Source organism: Leucopleurus acutus (assembly GCF_964270905.1).
Source record: "Leucopleurus acutus genome assembly, chromosome: 8".
NCBI lineage: Eukaryota > Metazoa > Chordata > Mammalia > Artiodactyla > Delphinidae > Leucopleurus > Leucopleurus acutus.
In genome coordinates, this window is record NC_139151.1 from 106,938,437 (window position 1) to 106,956,368 (window position 17,932).

Here is a 17,932-nt window from a genome sequence, read left to right on the forward strand (position 1 = left end):
ATCTCTGCGCACTCACTTTGTAAACTACAACTACGACACAAGTTCTGTTTCTGGTTAAAACACAAAGGCCACCACGGAAGTCAGACTCAAATAAATGTCGAAGAGTTGATGAAAACAAGCTGCGTCGGGAGGGAGAGGAGGACAGTGTGACCACCAGCGACGGTCCCTAGTGCCAACCCCGCAAGGATGACTCTAAAGCAGGTCGGGTCACCTGCAACCATGGAAGGACCTCACGCCTTGCTGGGCGGAATTCCAATCCCCTGAGGCTGGAAGAGAGAGCCCACGACCCCCTCCAGGATGAGCTGACCTCGGGGGAAGGGCTGCATGAGTCGGTGTTATTGGGGACAGCGTCACAGGCACCAAGGATGTGAGAAAACAGCAAAAGGCCAGGCAGGAAAGCCAGCCCCCGGCAGAGAGAACGGCGTTTGACCTCAAAAGAGATTATCCATCCATTCATCTGTCGATGGACACTTGGGTTACTTCCATGTCCTGGCTATCGTAAATAGTGCTGCAGTGAACACTGTGGTACATGACTCTTTTGGAATTACGGTTTTCTCAGGGTATATGCCCAGTAGTGGGATTGCTGGGTCGTATGGTAGTTCTAGTTTTAGTTTTGTAAGGAACCTCCATACTGTTCTCCATAGTGGTTGTACCAATTCCCATTCCCAGCAGCAGTGCAAGAGTGTTCCCTTTTCTCCACACCCTCTCCAGCATTTATTGTTTGTAGATTTTTTGATGATGGCCATTCTGACCGGTGTGAGATGATATCTCACTGTAGTTTTGATTTGCATTTCTCTAATGATTAATGATGTTGAGCATCCTTTCATGTGTTTGTTGGCAGTCTGTATATCTTCTTTGGAGAAATGTCTATTTAGGTCTACTGCCCATTTTTGGATTGGGTTGTTTGTTTTTTTGATATTGAGCCGCATGAGCTGGTTGTAAATTTTGGAGATTAATCCTTTGTCAGTTGCTTCGTTTGCAAGTATTTTCTCCCGTTCTGAGGGTTATCTTTTCTTCTTGTTTATGGTTTCCTTTGCTGTGCAAAAGCTTTTTACATTTCATTAGGCCCCATTTGTTTATTTTTATTTCCATTTCTCCAGGAGGTGGGTCAAAAAGGATCTTGCTGTGATTTATGTCATAGAGTGTTCTGCCTATGTTTTCATCTAAGAGTTTTCTAGTGTCTGGCCTTACATTTAGGTCTTTTTTTTTTTTTTAATTATTTATTTATTTGGCTGCGTCGGGTCTTTGTTGCTGCACGCGGGCCTTCTCTAGTTGCGGTGAGCGGGGCTACTCTCTGTTGCGGTGCGCAGGTTTCTCATTGCTGTGGCTTCTCTTGTTGCGGAGCACGGGCTCTGGGTGCGCAGGCTTCAGTAGTTGTGGCACACGGGCTCCAGAGCGCAAGCTCAGTTGTTGTGGTGCACGGGCTTAGCTGCTCCGCGGCATGTGGGATCTTCCCGGACCAGGGCTCGAACCCGTGTCCCCTGCATTTGGCAGGAGGATTCTTAACCACTGTGCCACCAGGGAAGTCCCACATTTAGGTCTTTAATCCATTTTGAGTTTATTTTTGTGTATGGTGTTAGGGAGTGTTCTAATTTCACACTTTTACACCTAGCGGTCCAGTTTTCCCAGCACCACTTATTGAAGAGGCTATCTTTTCTCCATGGTTAAAAAAAAAAAGTAAATCAACTAAAATCTCGGGATTCCATGAGGTGAAAAGTAATAAACACACAGATTAAATGGGAAAACCAGGAGTCCAGAGATATAATCAATATCAAATAAAGATAATCTGAATATGCTTAAAAAGAAAACACAGAATGTTCTTCCTAAACACAGGCAGGCAGTTTTGTTTTCTTGTTTGTTTGTCCGTTTTTTAAGACTGTTATTTTTTTTTTAGCAGTTTTAGGTTCACAGCAAAATTGAAGGGAAGGTACAGAGACTCCCATGTACCTCCTGCCCCGACACATCCCCCACCGCCAACATCCCCGCCAGAGTGATCCATTTTCCTACAACTGATGAACCTGTATTGACACGTCACCGTCACCCAGAGCTCACAGTTTAAATTAGGGTTCACTCTCGGTGTTGTACATTCTGTGGGTCTTGACAGGTATATAATGACATGTATCCACCACTGCAGAATCAGGAAGAGCATTTCCGCTGCCCTAATAACCCTCTGCGCTTCACCTGTTCATCCCTCCCCACACCCACACCCCTGGCAACCAAATGATGTTTTCACTGGCTCCACAGTTTTACCTTTTCCAGAATTTCATATAGTTGGAAGCATACAGCGTGCAGCCTTTTCAGCCCGGCTTCTTTCACACAGTCCTGTGCATTGAAGGTTCCTCCCTGTCTTTTCATGGCTGATAGCTCGTTTCTTTTCGGTGCTATTATTATATTATTCAATATTCTATCACCCGGATGGACCACAGTTTATGTATCCATCCACCTACTGAAGGGCATCTCGTGGCTTCCAATTTTTGGCCATCATAAATAACGTTCTAGAAACATCCGTGTGCAGGTTTTCGTGTGGACACAAGTTTTCAACTCCTTTGGGTAAATACCAAGGAATGAAGCGGCTGGGTCACACGGTAAGAGCATGTGTCGTTTTGTAAGAAACCACTAAACTGGCTTCCAAAGTGGCGGCAGCATTTTGCATCCCCACCAGCAGCAGCGAGAGTTTCTGTTGTTCCACGTCCTCTCCAGTATCTGATGCTAATGTTCCGGATTCTGGCCCTTCTGCGAGGTGTGTTGTGGTATTCAGGCTTTTTGGTTTTTGTTTTTTAGCCATTTGTAATATGGAAATAAAATTCACCATTTAAAGGGTACAATTCAGTGGTTTTTAGCTATGCTGTACAAACATCACCAGTATCTAATTCCAGGCCATTTTTGTCATCCCAAATGGAAACCCCATGCCAATTAGGGGTCACTCCCCCTTCCTTCCTCCTCCAAATAGCACCGACACCCCCAGCCAGTCCTGCCCCTGGCCACCACGAATCCAATTTCCGTTTCTGGGGATTTGCCCATTCACTGCACTCATATGAATGGAATCACACAATGTGTGACCTTTTATGTCTGGCTTCTTTGACTCGGCATAACGTTTTAGAGGTTCGTCCATGTTGTGGCGTGTGTCCGGGCTTTATTCCTTTTCATGGGTGAATAATACTCCCTCATATGGATGGGCCACATGTGTTTATCCATTCATCTGTTGATGGCCATCTGGGCTCTTTACACGTTGGAGCTATTGTAAATAACGCTGCCATGAGCGGTCACATGTGTCCACGTCTCTTCCAGATTCCATGAGGTGAAACACAGGCAGGCAGTTTTGTTTTCTTGTTTGTTTGTCCATTTTTTAAGACTGTTTCTTTTTTTTAGCAGTTTTAGGTTCACCCTCGGGGACATATGTAGACATATGTTAACACGTGCTCATGTCTCTTGGGTACGTGCCCAGGAGTGGAACTGCTGGGTCGTATGGCAGCTCTCTGTTTAACTCTTTGAGGACCCGCGGCCTGTTCTCTGCAGTGGGTGGCCATGTTTTCATCAGTGTCACCGGCGTGCCTAGAACAGTCACTCTCTTTCGTCGGTTGTCGTTCTGTCTTCAAGCTCCTTACCCCTGTACTTATCCAGAATCACCCCTATTCTACCAATAAGGAAACAGAGACATAAAGAGAGAGAAAAACTTCCTAAACCAGAGCTAAGACACGGGAGAACCAAGATGTGACCCTGGACCCTCTCCGAACCGCTGCTGGCAGGAAAGGGTGAACACAGAGGGCCTGGGTTGTCCAAACCCTTGCTGGGCTCCTGGCAGGGCACCTCTGAGCCCTTGGAATGTCCTCCTAAGAAGAGTGATTTTGTTTATAGGCTGCCCTGAGCCACATCAGGTCATTTACACTGAGAACGTGATTTATGGTAGGGGGGCCTTGGCCTTGACCTCTGGGGGGGGCTGGAGACTAAGGTCAGCCTGTAGGTGGTCAGCCACGCCTATGTGAGCCCCTGGACTCCGGGCTGCAAGGCATGTCCCTAACTGGCAGTAGTAGCTCACGTGTGTCGTCACACAAGGTTTCTGGAAGAATCAAGTGCTGTTTGTAAGTCTCCAGTGGGACAGGCCAGCTGGGAGCTGGTGCCTGGTCTCTCCTGGACCCTGGCCCACGAGCCTTTACAACAGCTGAATGTCATCTGTATCCTTTCCAACAAAGTGTAACTATAATACTGATAGCTTGGGCTTCCCTGGTGGCGCAGTGGTTGAGAGTCCGCCTGCCGATGCAGGGGACGCGGGTTCGTGCCCCGGTCCGGGAAGATCCCACATGCCACGGAGTGGCTGGGCCCGTGAGCCATGGCCGCTGAGCCTGCGCGTCCGGAGCCTGTGCTCCGCAACGGGAGAGGCCACAACAGAGAGGCCCGCGTACGGCAAAAAAAAAAATCCTGATAGCTTGGACTCACAGGGCTGAGTCCTGTGAGTCCTTCTAGAGAATCACTGAACGTGTGTATGGTCTGGGCAGCCCTGAACATCCGGTCCTATACGTGGCTGTAGTTCTAGGGAGAAGAGTTACATGGGAGGGGTGGGGAGACTGACAGCTGGATTAATTTAGCAGCACGTAAGTTTTATTAAAGTACAGTTGAAAAACTAGAAAAATGTAAACCCAAACAAGAATCACATACCGCACAGCACAGAGGAAATGTGGAGATCATTTGCTCCCAGGGTTACCAGAGGACCAGGGCAAGCGCCCCGGCTCGTAAGCACGTCTCCCGGCCAGAACTGGCTGCAGGGACAACCCCCCAGGCAGGTAACCGGATCCGACGCGCTTCCCGTCTGCGCTGCCCAGGACAGCTGCCAGCCCCCGGGTAAGGTGAGCCTGTGCTGGGCAGGGACCCGCGTTCCCCATGGACAAGTTCTCGGGTGACAGACTCCCCATGTGAAGACGCAGGACGCGGTACCGCCCGGGACTCCTGAGACAGGTGTGCGTCCCATACAGTCGCTGGGCATCTGGGCCCCACCAGCCACCCCTGCACTTTTAGGGGAAGCAGGATTCCTGAAGGCAGGCCCCACCCAGGTCTCACCTGGACCACCTCAGCCTAGGCCTGATCAGAGACACAGAAGAGAGGCCAGGGGCGTGCTTCCTGCCACCCAAACTAGTTCTCTCTACCTGGACACCGCCTACAGTGTCTGCCGTGGAGCCACCCAGAGCCAGTCTTGGGGAAGGGATGCAGGATGCAGATGCCACAGAAACACCATCTCCCCGAAAAGGGAACCCTCCTCCACTGTTGGTGGGAATGTAAATTAGTGCAGCCACTGTGGAGAACAGTATGGAGGTTCCTCAAAAAACTAAGAATAGAACTACCATATGATCCAGCAATCCCACTTCTGGGCATATTTCCAGAGAAAATCATACTTCAAAAAGGGTCATGTACCCCAGTGTTCATAGCAGCACTATTTGCAATAGCCAGGACATGGAAGCAACCTAAATGCCCGTCAATGGATGAATGGATAAAGAAGATGTGGCACAGATATGCAATGGAATATCAGTCATAAAAAAGAATAAAATAATGCCATTTGCGGCAACATGGATGGACCTAGAGATTATCATACTAAGTGAAGTAAGTCAGACAGAGAAAGACAAATATCATATGATCTCACTTATATGTGGAATCTAAAATATGACACAGATGAACTTGTCTACAGAAGAGAAACAGACATAGAAAACAGACTTGTGGTTCCCAAGGGGGAGGGGGTGGGGGAAGGATGGACTGAGAGGTTGGGATTAGCAGATGCAAACTATTATATAAAGGATGGATAAACAAGGTCCTACTGTATAACACAGGGAACTATATTCAATATCCTGTGATAAACCACAATGGAAAAGAATATGAAAAAGAATATATCTATATATATGTGCATAACTGAATCACTTTGCTGTACAGCAGAAATTAACACAACATATAAATCAACTCTACTTTAATGAAATTTTTAAGAAAAGAAACACCATCTCCCCATGGCCTGTCCAGGGATGCAGACAGGGACGCCAGGCAGAGGAATGGACGCCGGGACGTTCGGGGCATGTGACGCAGTCCCTCTCAGGACAGAGCGAGTGATGTTGGCCTGACATGGGCATCAGACCTGGGCCCTCTCACACCTGTCTGTTGGGATTAAGTTTAAGGAGGCCCAAGTTGCCCAAAGGGGGACGAGGAGCCTCTGGATTACCTCTGAATCCCACAAGGTGGAATGTTTCAGAAAGGGTCAGGGCTGCCAGGGCTTCCCACCGTCCACCGGCCATGCCACCCCCCAAGGTGTATGTTGTGCGTTAGCGTGTTGGCGGCGGGGAGTGGCAGAGTCTGCGGGGTCACTTGGAGGGCAGGGGTGTCCACGGGGCCATGTCCAACAGTCATTTTCCATGGCTGCTGCAGACAAGACAGGCCCAGGGAGAGCTGCCCTCGGGCTGCGGCTGCAGAAGAAGGGCCCCAATCAGCTCAAGGGGCCCGTGGACCAGCCTCGTACCCCATCCTTGGGATCCCGTATCCGATTTCTGATGCCGTGTGCCCCAAGTCTGTGTGGACCTCAGTGTTTTCTGAAGCAATCGCTCCGTGAACACATGAGGGAAAAATAATAAACGAACTCTGCAAACCAGCTCGAGGGCCCCCTGCACTGTCAGGCGTTTGTGCTACCACAGTACGGGGGCGGGGTGAGGGGCATAAATGCAAAATTTTCTGTGTTTTCCTTAACAAGCTGGTTCACAGATCTCCCCGCGCCCCCTGCCAACTGATGACAACTTCGGAAGGCGACACAGCAGACAGCCGTGCTCACGACAAACACCCGATGGGCCTGCTCTACATTCCAGCGTCCTGGCGGCCGGCATTTCCTCCATGTGTTGGATTAAATATTACTTTGAATCCATTTCGTGACTGTGAAACAGCTCTGATTAGCGGAACCGCTCCCTCTAAAAACATCCAGGGAGAATTAGCACTGGAAGGCGACTGTGTACCTGCCATCCAGGTGGAAGGAATAAATATAAAAGATGAACAGAAGCGTAAATATTTAGAGAACGTGGGAACCAGCACCCCTTCCCTTCATCCCTGACTGCGCTCTTGACAGACAGGTAAATTGCACTATTTTTCCCATCCATGGCTGTGGAACCACAGCAAAATTGCAGACATCGGCTTGCTACGTAGGCAGACAGGTGATAATTCGTAATATAATAAAAATGCCAACGGTAAAAAAGAAAAAGGGACAATTTGCATCCAACCAAACACCTTCAATTTTATTTCCAACAGTCTGCGATAGGAACACCTCATACACCAGAAAGTTGACATGTTTGTTTCGGTGAATTACAAGGAAAGGTGAAGTCAGCAAGTTGGTGACTCCCTGCAGTTGTAAAGCCATGCGGCCGCTGTCCCTTCCAGCAGAACCGGACGACTGGCCAGCATCGGCCCCCTCCTGGTTAGTGGCTGCATGAGACCCTCTCTGCCAGGTGTACCCCTGGACGATGAAACAGCCATGAGCTCTGGACACCACGTTCCTAATCGGGTTCCCTCAACACGGCCCCTTTGGGATCAGTCTCATAAAACCATCCCCCGGTGAAAGCGTGGTTAACACCCAGTGTCACCACCCTAGAAAATTCCTGGTTTGGCTACACGATTTGTTCCACTTGAAACACATACATACATATTTATTTTCACATTACGATCCCTTTACCTACAGTCACTCTCATCCAGCTCCTTTCTTACCAGGAAGCCGTCTCTACGAGCCTCGGTATATTCCGCCCTACATTGAGACCAGATCCTAACTCATTCCATCCGGCTATCTCCACCCACTTGGCCCGGGCTCAGCGGACGGGAGAGACCCAGACTTCTGCCGAGAGAACCCAGGGCACACCCATCCTGCTCCACCCAGGGAAGCCACATTCGGGCAAGTCCTGCTGCAAAGAGCTGGTTCAGCAGCCTCGGGGCTGCAGATAAAACTGTCTCGGGGAACAGAGACACCAGCACGTGAGAACATGGAATTCAGTGCCCGTTCCTCCCGTTTCCTGGGATCCTCGGACACGCGACCACGTCCAACTCAGACCCTCGGGCCAGGGCGGGAGCCCCGCTGACCCGATGGCCGGTCCACTGCTCAGGGCCATGGTTTAGGGGGGATCACGGGGAAGGCTGCAACCCGAGAAGCTTCCCTACCCCAAGGAAGCTCCCCGAGGCTTCATCAGGCCAAGTCGTCTCCTTCCGACCCCCTGGCACCCAACCTTGGACTCAGTGCGACACACTAACGTCATCAATTTTTTGTTTTTAAACACTTTGGTGAAGATGTAATTCACACGCCACACAACTCATCCATTGGAGGGCACGATACAGTGGGTTCTCCCATAATCATTAAGTTGGGCAGACCATCACCTCTATCCATATTAAACCAACTTTCATTATCTCAGAAAGAAACCCGCAATTCTCAGCCATCCCCTCCCAACCCCTCACCCCCACCACCCCTGGCAACCGCTCATGACTTCCTGTTTCTATAGATTTGCCTGCTTGGGGCATTTCACATAAAACGCAATCACACAGTCATTCAATTCTCTTTCTTTCTTCTCTTTGAATTCTCTTCTGCAAAAAGCCTTGCCCTTGGCCAAAGTTACCTCTGACCATGGTTCCTTAAGTCCTACGTCTGAATCTACGAGACAGCAACACACCTGAACCCCCCAGCTTACCGTCCACCTCGAAAATGTTGTTGTTATGTCCTCAGCTTTCACTGAGGTCAAACGGTTTTTGAAAACTATTTGGGTTTTTCTTTTTTTTGGCAAAACCACAACTGAAAACACTATGTGAAAACATTCCTCCTAGGCTAGAGTGCTAAGAAAAATCTGCTCTCCAGAGGAGCTAATTTAATATCAGACAAGAGAACTGTTATTCCATCTTTCCCTTTTCTCCCTGGCTGCCAGGAAGCTCAGAGATAAATACCACACGTGGCTGCAAAAATGTGCTCTCAGCCCACGGGTTGGTCGTAGCCTAATGACTTTAGCCTAATGATTAAAGCAGAGTTTTACCCATGGGGCCTGCAGCAGAATCATTTGGTTAGCAGGCAAACAAGGCCGATTCCTACTGAATTGGATTTCCTTTGGAGGAGGTCTTAGAATCTGCAATTTCAACAAGATACCCGAGAATTCTTGTTCCTCAGGCCAGGCTCTAAAGTCAAAGCAAAATGACATGGCCCTTTTGCTAAGACTGAGACGACCCATTTGGGGAAACAAACCCAGTTCTTGTTATTCCTCGATTGTCCTCACCCTTGAGGGGGAGCGTCGGTGAGCAGCCCAGGTGCTGTTTGCAGGGCCTGACACATGCCGCATGAAGGGGCTCTTACTGCCGAGACGATGACGCGGTCCTTGGCTAAGCTATTCGGAAGGATCTACATGATGGGTCCAATGACCACCACGCCTTTCCCTAGACTCACAGCCTCCACCTCATTCCTCAGAGCAACCCAGCAGCTCCTGTGAACACTCCGGTCCGCCTGGACCCATGCACCCTCCTCAACATCACACACCCTGCCCGGGGCTCTGGAAGCCCGAGGACGTGCCTGTACCAGCTTTTGTGGTCCCACTGCTCACCCACCCTGACGCTGGGAGATGCTTCCCACCACCACCTGCCTCATTGGGTAACCAGGTCTAAAGTGGTGGGAGAGGGCGGAGGGAGAGGAGTGGGTAACCCAGGGCCACTGAGCTTATCCCTGCAATGGCACCGAGATGCCCGAGGGTGCAGCTGCATCGTGCCCTGCCCAGGGGCCTGCAGCGGGTCACAAAGAGCATGCAAAGGTGGAGACAGGGAAGCCTCCCGGGAGGTGGGGTCTCCCAACAGCCGAGGGGACGGGCGCCAGGAAGGGTGGTGCACAGAGCAGAGGCGGGAACCTAGAGGCTGGGACAGGACCGTCGGGCACGGGGAATGCACCCAAGAACAGTGTGGAACCATGTGCTGCCGTCGGGGGCGGGGGTGGCCTGGGAGTCGTCCGACCCCTCGGGCCTCGCTCCCTCTGTCCTGATGAGAGGTGAAGATACTGGGGCAGCCGGAGCAGAATTTACCCGCCCAGAAAGACCATAGGCAGGAGGCGTGTGGGCTGGCCTCCAGGTGCCCACCTTCACCTCCAGGCCTAGGAAGAAGGCTGAAGCACTCAAGGTGTACATTCGTGCAGGGAAACTCTGAATGTGTGAAATACTCGGGGCACTTCCATGGGGGCCCAGCAATGTGCAGCCGGCGTGGGGACGCCGGCCAGCACGTCCCCAGCCCGGCTGAGAGGGGAGATGCTCGCGGCCCGCAGGAGCTGCGTTCAGAGCAGGCTACACCTCTCCTGGCGGCTTATCTGGGGGCACGTCCTGTAGAGAGTGACAGCATGAGGGCAGTCCTGCCTACGCCAGCTCCAAGGCCCCTCCCCAAGGTTTCAGCTGGGCCGCGGTGACCTGGGGAAAGGCCGTCACGTCTTCCCGCGGTGACCGGCCTGCCATCAAGGTAACCCCGGCGGAAACCTGAGCCCCGGCCACACGCAAGGCCCACGCTTCTCCTCCTTCTCACTGAAAAGTGACCCTGTTCCCCAACCAAATCCAGATCCACGTGCTGTATGAGCGTCCCGGGGCTGCCATAACAAAGTGTCACACGCCGGGCAGCTCACAGCAACACAAATGTATTCTCTCCCCATCCTGGAGGCCGAAAGTCTGGAATCAGGTTCACTGGACTGAAATCTGGGCGTCGCAGGGCTAGTGCCCTCCAGAGGCTCCAGGGGAGGGTCCTTCCTGCCTCTTCTGGCTTCCAGGGCTCCAGGTGTCCTGGGGCTCGTGGCTGCATCACCCCAGTCCCTGCCTTTGTCATCACGGGGTCTCCTCTGTGTTCACATCTCCCTCCGTCTCCCTCTTGTAAAGGCTCCTTGATGGTGTTAGGGGCCCAACTAGATCATCCAGGGTAACGCCCCATCTCAGGACCCTTAACTTGATCACATCTGCAAGCTGTACTGTGCACGGTGACACGTGTGGTCCTGGGATGAGGACTTGATACCTTTAGGGCCATTTCCAACGGCCCCACACAGCGACCCTTCGCTCCTCCTGGAGATTCCTGGGTCCCTCTGGGGAGATAACAGTGATTGAGGGCCACCTCCTTCACACAAGCTCAGAGAGGTACCATCACCCTCGCCTGGGCCTACACAGGGACTGCCCCGGGGAGGGGACAGTCACCTGCTCCCCATTTACTGACTGCATACCAGACCCAGGATGGGGCTTTGGGTGGAGAGCAAAGCTACTGTGCTTCTGTCCTGCAGACGACACACAGACGGTGACAGCAGACGCCCCGCCCTTCGGAGCCAGACGTCTGGAGACAGTGGCCCCCATTCGATGTCCACACCCCTCGCCCACCATCACTCCCCGGCTCACTGCAATCTGAGATGTGGGGGGCTGCGGGGGACCCCTCTGGAAGCAGCGTCCACGCGGTTTGTACAGCATCGCCCCCCTTCGTGGTGAAGCTGCTGGACATGCCCGGGGCCCACGACCTCTTACATACACAGCTAATCCCTCCTGTAATGCCCGGGGCGACACCGGCCCGGGCCTCCCTCTGGCTGCCTCCTGGGCCTCCCTCTGGCTGCCTGGACCTAACAGCCCCCAAGGCCCAGATCCAAGCCCAAGGAAGGCCATCGCCTACATCTCTGGAATTCCCTACCGAAGGGGAAGTAGGATGAACAGCATAAGCGGCAGCCCATAGCGTCCTGACTTGGTCCGTCATGAGCCTTCCTCTGGGGTCACTGGTTAGGGGCAGTCCCTAAACGCCACATCACCTGCTCCCAGGAGGAAGGAGCCCCCTGCCTGGAGCCCACCTCCTACGCACGTGCCACAAGAAGAAGCCACACAACTTAACCAAGACACAGAGGCCTTCAGGCCAGGAGGACGCCAGGGGCCCGCAGGCTGAGTGCTCACGGCCCCGGGGTTGTGGACGGAGAGCAGCTCTCAGCATCTGATCTGCTGTCAGCGCTGGATGTGCCGAGATCATTTAGAACAGGGGTCAGCAAACTCTGTGTAAAGGGCCAGCCCGTAGATATTCTCAGCTCTGAGATCACACGGCCTCTGTCACAGCCACTCAGCTCGGCCTCTGTAGCATGAAAGCAGCCAGAGATAATACAAGAAGGAACGAGCATGGCTGCGTGACAATAAAACTTTACTTACAAAAGGCAACCCACGGAGTGGGAGGAAAGATTTGCAAATCACATATGTGGCAAGGGATAAAAATCCAGAATATATAAAGAGTTTCTACAATTGAATAACAAAAGTCAAGCAACCCAATTCAAAAATGGACAGAGGACCTGAAGAGACAATTCTCCAAAGAAGACACACACATGGCCAAGAAGGACATGAAAAGATGCTCAGCGTGACTGATCACTGGGGAAATGAAAACCAAAACTGCAGCGAGATACTACTTCACAGCCACTAGCATGACTACCATCAAAAAGACAGGAAAAACGCATTGGTGAGGATGTGGAGAAACTGGAACCCTTGGCATTGCTGGTGGGAGTGCAAAATGATGCAGCCACTGTGGAAAACAGTATGGCGACTCCTCAAAACGTTACATGTACAATTACCATGTGACACAGCAATTCCACTTCTGGGTATATCCCCCAAAGAACTGGTTTGGGTTTTTTTCTTTTGTTTTGTTTTGTTTTGTTTTTTGTGGTACGCGGGCCTCTCACTGTCGTGCCTCTCCCGTAGCGGAGCACAGGCTCCGGACGCGCAGGCTCAGCGGCCATGGCTCACGGGCCCAGCTGCTCCGCGGCATGTGGGATCTTCCCGGACCAGGGCACGAACCCGTGTCCCCTGCATCGGCAGGCGGACTCTCAACCACTGCGCCACCAGGGAAGCCCAAGAACTGGTATTTTTACACCCATATCCGGAGCAGCATTAATCACAACAGTCGAAGGTGGAAAGAAACAACCTAAATGTCTGTTGACAGTTGACGGATACACAAAGTTTGATCTCTATACACTGGAAGATTATTTGACCTTAAAAAAGAAGAAAGTTCTGACAGAGGCTACAACATGGATGAACCTTCAGGGTAGTATGTTCAGAGAAAAAAGTCAGACCCAAGAGGACAAATCCTTTAGGATTCCACTCACAGGAGGTCCCCAGAGTCATCAAATCCATAGAGACAGAAAGTAGGATGCTGGGGCCAGGGGTGGGGGACGGGAGGGGGAGCGAGTGTTGAATGGGGCCAGGGTGTCAGCTTGGGAAGGTGGGAGGTTCCGGAGGTGGAAGATGTGATGGTCACACAATAATGTGAATGTACTTGATGCCCCTGAGCTGTCCACTCAGAAACGGTTAAGATGGTAAAAATTTATGCAACGTGTATTTTATCACAATTTTAAAAAACTGGATTTACAAAAACAGATGATGGTGGGATTTGGTCCGTGAGCCACAGTCTGCCAGCCCTGATTTAGGAACACACTAGGCACCCAGTTTTGGAGAGAATTACTTGAATCTCATCACCGAAGACAGAGTCTTCACCCAAACCTGTTGGATGTGTCACGTCACCGCCAGGAGAGTCACCTGGAACCTCAGAAATCCTCCGGCACCCTAGGGGGCTGTGTGATTATACCCACAAGTGGAAACAATAATTTGAGGCAGTATAAAGACCACTTCCCAAAAACCGAATCTTTGAATTCATTCCATCTGTGATTCATTGAATCACGGTGAGAATGCACAACACTGTACGTTAATTCTGTTACTCTGAAGTGGAACCCTTCTGCCACTCAGCACGTGACATCTGGCTACTCACTAAATTACCACGCAAGGGTAACGTTCCATTTTTTCTGAGTGGCAGCAGGAGGGGGTCACTCCGAAAGGTCTGAAACCCAGAATCCACATGGGTTTATTAAGTGATGAATGTTTCACCTGTAAGGTGCTGCTTCAGCCAGGGCAGGGGTGCGGTGAGGCGCCCACACAGGGGGCATCCGTGATGAATGGAGGCCCCAGGACACCCAGAGGCCGCTGAGGGGCAGGGCCGCTTTGTGGGACACCTGAGGATGCGGGAGAAGCAGCTGAGAGGGAGATGAAGAGCCCAGATGAACCTGAGGTTGATGGAGAATTCTGCCTCAGCTACGCCCACACCCGGGACGCAGCACCTCCTGGGCTCAAGAAGATCCACTCCCGAGAGATGGAAACCCTCCCCGTCCACAGCACAAGGGCCACCATCCTTCCTCCAGCCGAGACGCCTAACCTCCCAATGAACACCTGGTCCCCTGGCCTGGAGACAGCCCGCTGTGTGGGCGAAAAGCACCCTGGCCGGCAAACCAAGATTACAACACGTCCACTCCTGGCGCGAAAGGGCCGTCCGGTCCAGCTTGAAAACCTCTTCTCTTTCCCCTTGTACATCAATGACCATGGTCACAGGGACAGATCCTGAAATCAAATGCTCCCACCGCTTGGGGCCAATGGTAAGTATAACAGTTCTCTAAGAAGAGGCTGGAGGCCCAGCCCGGGCAGCACCCTATCTCAGACGCCGGAATGGTGACAAGCAAACGCTCAGATCCAATGGTCAAGTGTCCTTTCTCAGGAAGAAACCTGGAGGAGGTCAGAGGGCCTTGGTGCAAACCCAGGCTCAGAGAGGTTCGACCTCGTCGTGAGCCAACAAGCCCCCCATCCGGCCTGAGGCAGATGACGCACAGATGCAGAAACACGCTGCACGGGGGCTTAGTGCTCTGCCACCAGCTGCCACCATAATGAATGGTAAGTAAGTCCCAGGTCCCGATCCCAAGGGCATCAAAGGCAGGCCTTATGGACGACGCTGTATGTACGGTTCAGCCTAGCGCGGGACCTTCCCTCAGACCTGGACACCCTCCTTCTCTGAGGCTGCTCTGCCTCTAGAAGAAAGGGCTGCCACATCCTCCACTAGAGTCGCGCATCTCACGTGCATCCACCTGTCACCTCTCCACTGAGCCACAGTGAGCGAGCAGGTACCGTGGGGTTCAGAGCTGGGGGTTCCCGACGAGGGGCCAGCATCCAGCATCGAGGAGGAACAGAGGACAAGGGGACTGTAGGCTCTGCCCACTCAGCAGAGACAGCGGGGGCTGGTCCTCCATGGGGCCCATCACCACCGCTCGCCAGGTGAGTGCCCGTGTGCGCCCGGGGGAGGGCAAGAGCAGAGGCCAGAGACGCTCAGGGCACATGGAGGGAATCATGACCACACGGAAAGGCTTGAACAAGGACAGTGAGAGCGTCTGAACTGGATTTCAGGCAGGACTGCAGAGCTGGGAAGCTGGGGGTAGGAAACCAGTTAGGAGGCGACCCCCAAAAGCAGTGGAGACCAGGACCAGGGCAGGGGCGTGGCTCCGACATTCCGCTCCTGCCTGCTGTATTTGTAAGTCCGGGACATGCACTCTCAATGGAATCTTGGAAGGTGAGACGGATCTTAGTGTTTTTAAGTAGGAGGCACAGATATACAAGCAGAACATGAACAGATATACAACCTTTCCATAGTATTAAAATTTCACTGGGGTGGACAATTTGGAAAAACGGTCCAAAATGTCTCCATGGATAGGCAATGATATTTTTTCATAATGGCTGAGAAACGGTGTCCAACGGGGAGTGGACCTCACAGACCTGCCTTTCTGGTCCCCAGTATGCGGAGCCAGGCTGGGCAGCCGGGTGTCGCACCAGAAAGAGCCCAGGCTGTGCAGAGCCAGGGCTGGATGGAGCCTCTCAGGACCAAGTAGTCCATGAGCAGCATGTCTAACTGCTGGGAGCCTGTCCCCTCACCTGAGAATGGCAATCATTTCCCTTTCTTCATGAGGTGAGTCATGGTACAAGCCCAGCCTTTAGGCAACATTCAGCAAATGCCAAGTTTAAGCACATGTTACAGATGAAACGAAGCCAGTGGAGCACGTATAACAAGCTCCGGGCACCAGACTCTGAGCACAGGGCACATCTCTGCGGAACCACAGACTGCGGGCTTCCCTCCGTGGTCCCTGTGCTGGACACAGACAGGTGTCCCCTGATCCAAGCAAACATGGAGGTGGGGCACCTGTGACACTTCCCCCATCATCCACTTTAGCCACATTGGCTGAGTCCAGCCTGGACATCTCAGAGCACAGACAAGGAGCCAGACCCGGAGCCTCCGCCACAGTCCCAATAATTCCCCCAAGGTCACATCAGCCAGGCACCAAGGGGCAGGCTTGTTCCCCCAGCGCCAAGGGCAACTCCACCCACCCTCTCCCCACCCTGACACAAGCACCTGGGCCCTGACTGCGAGAAACTGGCCATCCTCTGGCCGCAGTGCCAAAGGGAGGAGGCGAACCACACCATGGCAATGGAGATAGGCTCGCAGATGACAAGGACAAGAAGAAGATGTCCCAACTCACCAGAGGTGCTGTCCGACTGGGCCCCGCAGAAAGGTCTCTTGGAACAGGAACCGTCTGCACTCCAGTGGGTCAAGGCATGGAGACAGGAGAGATTTCCAGAGCTGCAAGAGACAACCAGGTCATGGTCAGATAGCGCACGGGTCCCCATCAGCCCGCGGCCTGTTAGGAACCGGGCTGCACAACAGGAAGCGAGCGGCAGGCAAGTGAGTGACGCTTCACCTGTATTTACAGCCACTCCCCATTGCTCACATTACTGCCTGAACCATCACCCCCACCCACCCACCCGTGGAAAAACTGTCTGATACGAAACCAGTCCCTGGTGCCAAAAAGGTTGGGGACCGCTGAGATGGAGGCCCCAAGAGGCAGAGGTTAAAACTTCAAGTGCATCCTGATATCTCTGAGCTGAAAACCAGGGGCTGCGCTTCTGCTTCCGGAAAGATGGAGTAGACGCACTTTTCCCTACTCCTCCCAAGAAGAGCCACGAAAAACCCAGTATGTCGTACAGGAAACAAACATAAGATTCTGAGAGGTAGAGAGAAGGCAGCATGGGCCGGGACCAGGGACCCAGGGAACAGCACGGTGGTCAGTTCTCCGGGCTGGAGAACCTCATATCCCAGACTGGGAGATAAGAAGTCAGAAACCCAGAAACACCAATAGAAGCAGAAAAAAAAAAAGCCACAACGAATGACTATTCTCTCCAGCCAAAACGCCAGGAAAATGGCAGATGAAAAGGACTACGTTTAGACAATAACTGCTCTACTCGACCCAGATATCACAGGAAAACTGTGGCCTCCACCCTGACTCATAGCAGCAGAGGCCGAGGGGGGAGCCTGGGCTTCCCCTTGTGCGGCTGCCGTGAGGCACCCAAACCTCCACTGGGGGGGATCAAATAAACCGAGGTGGAAGCTGGGACTTTCTTCCCTACCGAGCTGTGACAAATCCTCCTCTGGTTCCATTCGGGGAGCCTGGATTTCCACAAGCATTTGGCATCCCTCCCTCACGCCCCCACCTCACTCCGCTGGACTGGGGTCAGAAGAGGGCTAACGGAGAGTCAGGACTTTCCCCATCACCAGCAAGAATGAGGCCACCCCCCACCACGGTATCAGGGGAGACCACGTGGGGAGCAGGTCCCCTCCCCCACCAGCAATAACAGGAGCCCCCCCCCCACTTGGGTATCAATAGAGGTCAACTGAAGAAGCTGGACATCTACCTCCACCTGGCAGGAACACTTCCCTTGTGAGAGTGATGCCAAAACAAGCCGGCTAAAACAGAAGAATTCCATGAAATGTTCAAAGAACAAACATCAATTCTACACAGTATCTTCCACAAAATAGAATCCAATCCATTTTGCGGAACAAATATGACCCTGATACTGAAACCATACAAAGAGAGTACAAAAAAGAGAACCACAGGAGAATATCTCTCATAAATATAGACGTAAAAAGTCCTTAATAAAATATTATCAAATAGAATTAAGCATTATACGAAAAGAATTATATATCATGACAAGTAGAGTTTATTTCTGGAATGCTAGGCTGGTTCAATATTTTTTTAAAAAATCAATTTATAGGGACTTCCCTGGTGGTCCAG

At 52.1% G+C, this 17,932-nt stretch overlaps 1 protein-coding gene across 3 annotated transcripts in view; it reads right to left on the reverse strand.

The window, feature by feature from the left end:
- The window catches only part of SHANK2 (SH3 and multiple ankyrin repeat domains 2), a gene marked incomplete at its 5' end in the record, with an annotated part of 546,538 nt that overhangs the window by 505,754 nt on the left and 22,852 nt on the right, over nt 1–17,932 (reverse strand). For all 3 annotated transcript variants that reach the window (XM_082845188.1, XM_082845187.1, XM_082845190.1), the window contains one exon: nt 16,343–16,443. The remainder of the gene's footprint in view (nt 1–16,342; nt 16,444–17,932) is intronic.